Source organism: Coffea arabica, chromosome 7e (genome assembly GCF_036785885.1).
Source record: "Coffea arabica cultivar ET-39 chromosome 7e, Coffea Arabica ET-39 HiFi, whole genome shotgun sequence".
NCBI classification, from domain to species: Eukaryota; Viridiplantae; Streptophyta; class Magnoliopsida; order Gentianales; family Rubiaceae; genus Coffea; species Coffea arabica.
In genome coordinates this window covers 24,032,736-24,038,032 of record NC_092323.1, presented here as the reverse complement: position 1 = coordinate 24,038,032, position 5,297 = coordinate 24,032,736, and the positions used below count along the sequence as shown (strand labels likewise).

Below are 5,297 nucleotides of genomic sequence, written 5' to 3'. Positions count from 1 at the left end.
TGCAAAGCTAGTGCTTCCAAAAAAGTTTGTAGTCATGTTTTAAAAGGCGAAAGTGTTGAACGGATCGTTTAGTATCCATTCGCCAGAGGTGCGAGGCTTAAGCTTCGCAAAGTTTTATTTTTTTTTAAAAATATATATATATGATATATATTATAAAAAAGTCATTTGAAGATATAAATGAATATAATAAAATTAGATAAAATCAAGCAAATCTATACAGATAAAGAATTATCATTGTATTACTCTAACTAATTATTTAAGAAACATACATATTAATATTAGCCGCACAAAAAAGCAGAATAATTAATATTACAAAAAGTTCAATTTTAGAAACAAACTAGTCACAACTCAAAAGTCATCACATTATCAAATACATATATACAAATATAGCACTTAAATTACAAATACATAAATTCAAGTAAACACAAAGTTTAAAGGTTAATTGTTTCAATAAACACACTTAACTAGTATCAAAAATAAAATACCAAATAAGCAACTATATTGCTTATAACACATAACAAGAAATAGCACCAATAATTAAAAACAAACTAACAAATAAAATGATACTATTCATCAAAGTTAATATCATCCATGTCATCATCTTCATTTATTTAGTGTATATACGTACACTAGATAATTTTCTTCCGATAGTTGATGGTGGTTCTAAAATTTCCATCACATCTTCATTTTCTTCAATAGAATACAATTTACATGGTAACAATCACTTTTGCTTTACCTTTCTTGCCTAACCATATATTATATTTCAAATAAATTCATATCAAATTCACTCAATGTGTTAATATAATAGATAGTAAATTAGTAATAAAGCTGACTATTAAAAAGCTAAAAACTTAATTGATGAGGTTTAATCTTTTTTTTTTTCTTTTTTCTTTAAAGACAATTCGTAAGACATATGCTTTTAACGCTCCACTTCAGAGGGGCGCCCAAACACCTAGATGTACGTGTTGATCTCTTGGGCTTAAACCTCAGAATATTTTCGCCTTATGCAATCGCCCAGGGGTGGTATTGGAACGCCCTGTCTCGGGAGTCAACCGGCGAACGCCTTTTAAAACACTGGTTGGTACATGTCTACTTTATTCTTTATTGCTTAGATTAAGTGTGTTTGGATTGTAAGTTATTTGCCCAAATATATTTGCTTACATCACCATTACAATTTCCAATACACCTTTTTATCTTCCCAATTACCTTTTTATCTCACATACATCACATCACAAAAAGTGCTACAGTAAAAATATCTCAAATAACTTACAATCCAAACACACTTCTAGGTTTAAATTAGCCCTTAAAGGAGGATTTTGTTCATTACAGATGCTCAACATATGAACTCCATTTGTGAAGTCTATATATGTACTTTCTGTTCTTTCCAAGAATTCCACCCTTAGACTTGAAGACATTTGGAAGCAACTAAATGATTCATTGTATCTGTTGCTGATGAAACCTAGGCGAACATTGTCCAATTTGGCATTAGCTTTGTGATTACCAAATATTTTTGCAATTTTCCCAATGTAAGGTTGTATAGAACTTTTTATTTTTGTTCTATTGCTTTGCTTTTCTTTTGTTCCATTTGTCTCACAAACCTGAGAAAGGGCATATACGAAACTCCTGATTCCTTTTTGCATGTCCTCCAAAAAGAACATCTGACATTTTAATAGACATGGGAACTATCCTATGCTGTCTTAGCAGGTTCAGTATCTTTCTCTACCAGAAACTTTATCAGGTTCAGTTCTATGGAAGTTCGATGAGCCCACCATTATTCCATACTTTGTTGTTTTGTTCTTTCATTTCTCATCATTTTCTGAAGAAAACCTTATCACGTCTGTCCATGCATTTGTTCTCAAAATTTCTGCGCTCAAGAGTCTTAATTTTGTCTTTGATTTAGCAATTGAATGCTGGTGCAACAAAAACTAGATACACTTTAAGAAGCTAGTTCTTAACAGCACAAACATTTTGTTCTGTATAAAACTGACTATGGTAATTGAGTAAAAATAAATAAATTGCATTAATTTTCTTTATAAAAGTCATGCACAAAATCGATTAATATTTTGATTTCTCTATAATACTCGAAGGGCCCAAACAGATAAGCAAAGAGAAAATTTCACTGTTGATCACACCAGGCTGCAGTTTCTTACAATGTACAAAACGAAAAACCCAAGGCAACTACAGAGGCTACTGACTACTTTGGACTCCAACTACTACCACTACTAATACTAACGTGGGAATTAATCCTGCGCTTCGCACTACTAGTCAACCAATTAAACAAGGACACATGGCCACTAATTACCGATTTTTAACAGTTTCTCTTCCGGCTGCATTGGCAATGTGGAGTGAAGGAATATCTTTTAAGGGGCAAAAATGTCCAATGAAATATGACAAACCTGTTTTTTCCCTGCAAGCCGTGCCCTTAGATCTAAAAGCTCATTGAATCCTTGTTTCATTTATTCAGAGACAAATCTTCTTTCTTCAAAACTGAACCCAAAAAGTAAAATGAGTAGAGTTCATACCCAGCGGTTGAATCATCTGGCCCTTGTGCAGTCTTCATTTTTCTTTGCTCATACAAAAAAGTTTTAGTGATCATATTACAAAACAAGTAAACAAATTGAACTGAATCATTGGCAGGCACCGGATAAGTAATCTTCTTATAAGTTTCCCACGGCATACTCGAATCAACAAGCCCCACAATCGGAACTTGCAACCTTTCAGCATCCAAAAGACTTCCTCTCCATATTGAAAATCACCACACAATCAGGAGCGTGAATGGCTCCCAAGTTCAACTTCTTATTCCGGCCGCGAAACTTTTTGGGACTCGAACTGTTTGTTAAAAAGCCTCCAAGACGCCACGACTTGTCATTCTTAATCCCAATAGCTTTTGTCATTTCCTTGATGATTTCGTCGAAAAGGGTGTTGGTGTTGACGAAAAGAAACCGCCCTTTTAACCTGATGAGGTTGCCGATGAAATTGCAGGCGTTGCGGAGGCAAATAAGAGTCTTGTCGGAGTCTATTATAGTCATGGCGTTCCGGGAGCCGCAAGAGTAGATTTTGAAGTTGAAAGAAGATTTGTCTCTAAATAGATGAAAGAAGGACTCAATGAACTTTTAGATCTAAGGGCACGGCTTGCGAGGGAAAAACAGATTTGCCATATTTTGTTGGATATTTTTGCCCCTTAAAAAATATTCCTCCATTCCACATTGCCAATGCCACCAGACGAGAAACCGCTAAAAATCAGTAAAATGACTCTGCTGGCGCGTTTTTGTAAGTTTAGTGACCTTTTGGACCATAAAAAAAGTTTGATGACCAAAGGGTGCCATTTTGAATAGTTTAGTGACCTTTTGGGCCATTTACTATAATAGTCTATGAAAATTTTAGCCTTTTAGGGCTGTCTCATTCTTGGTTCCCTTGAATTTTCAAAATATTACATGTAGCCCCACAATTACCACCAAAAGTGTTGAAATTTTCTATAGATCCTCTCACTGTCGTTAAAATGGAAGCTTGAAATAAAATACCGTGCTATTGTTATTTTTATCTAATACATCTTATTTACTTAAAATTGAACTTCACTTATATGCCCAATTATACAAATTACATGCAAACCAAATATTCATTTGATAATTTAATTTTGAAGATTGTCTCCCTCTCCTACATTAGAATGTACATCATATAGTTTTGTTCATAATATTAACTATGATTTTATACCATTAGATGACTGAAAAACTAATGCACATAGTAATAACAAGCTATATAGACAATGTTTTCTTATTTTATTGTCGTAATATTGAATAAATTGGTCCATCCCTATTAAAGTTGTTAAAAATGAGGAAAATGTGTTTGAATTAAAACCTTCATTGGTCTAGGAAGTGTCTTCTTAAAAAGTTATGATTCTTTATTTTTTCCAGATCAGTTTCTTCTTGACTTTTGGTTGGGAAGTCATGACTTTTGGTCCAAAAATTGTCTACCAATGATTTCAAACTGCCTCTTGCTGTTTTGGTCTATAAATACATGTTAGTAGGATAGAAAGTTGGTAACCATTATTCCTTTGTTGCATAAAAGTTTCTGCAGAAGTTCCATAGAACCATCTTGAGAGAAAAGTGAAACACATAGAGTTCATAGACTTTCTAAATTCTTGTGCAAATTTGAGGGAGAATTCACAATTGAATCATGGGAACAGATTACTCACGCACTTTTGCACAAAGGGAAGGAGCAAAATTCTGTTTTAGGGCATTGATCAAAGATCAAGCCTCTGTGATTTGTAAGTTAGAAAGTTATTGTTATTAACATTGTTCTAGTTTATCACATCAGTGATTTGAACTTGTTTAGTGGTAAGATTAGTTACTGGTAGTTTTTCATTTCCTGTTTCTTAGACTTCTCTTTAGTCTCCAACATTCTAAAACAGAATTTTTGTTGGAGGTTTTCCTGAATCTGTCTTTATTATTTAATTGACTTTGTTTCACTTGAAAGCCGTTGAAAGATATGGCTTCAAGTTCTGATGTGAAATCAGATGTTCAAATCTCTAATAAGATCAATGATGAAAGGCCAGAAAAGTTTAAAGGTGTAGATTTCAAAAGATGGCAGTAGAAAATGCTATTTTATCTTACAACCTTGAACTTGGCACACATCCTCAAGGAGGAATGTCCCAAGCCAGCGGATCCAAATTCAAGAGAGTCTCTCTTGATCGTAGAGACATGGAAGCAGTCTGACTTCCTTTGCAGAAACTACATTCTCAATCGTCTCGATGATACGCTATATGACATATATTCAGCATATTCTACTGCGAAGGAAGTCTGGGATTCACTCGAGAAGAAATACGAAACAGAGGATTCTAGGGCCAAAAAGTTCGTGATTGGAAAATTCCTCAAATATGTAGTGCTGGATTCAAAGCCTATGACAAAACAAGTAGAAGAGATTTAAATTCTCATGCATGAGTTACATGGGGAAGGATGCTCAATTAATGAACACTTTCAAGTTGGTGCAATAATTGAAAAATTGCCTCCATCTTGGAATGATTTCAAAATCTACTTGAAACACAAGCGTAGAGAGATGTCCATGGAGGATTTGATCTTGAGGTTGCGAGTAGAGGGAGATCATCGCAAGGGTGATAAGAGTGATGCACCATCCATGGAGGCCAAAGCCAATATGATTGAGGGATTGAGTTCCAAGTCGAAATTCCAAAAGAATAAAGGCAAGAAGAGAGTAGGAAGGGCTGGAAATACTATGGCACCTAAAGGCAAGAATGTCAAGCGGATCAGAGGATCATGTTGGGTATGTAGAAAACCAGGGCACAA

General features: G+C 34.4%; 1 pseudogene; it reads right to left on the bottom strand.

Annotated features, from left to right (window-relative positions):
* Window positions 1–2,048: 2,048 nt before the first annotated feature.
* Window positions 2,049–3,113, bottom strand: LOC113700757 (small ribosomal subunit protein uS2m-like; annotated as a pseudogene).
* Between the last annotated feature and the right edge of the window lie 2,184 nt (window positions 3,114–5,297).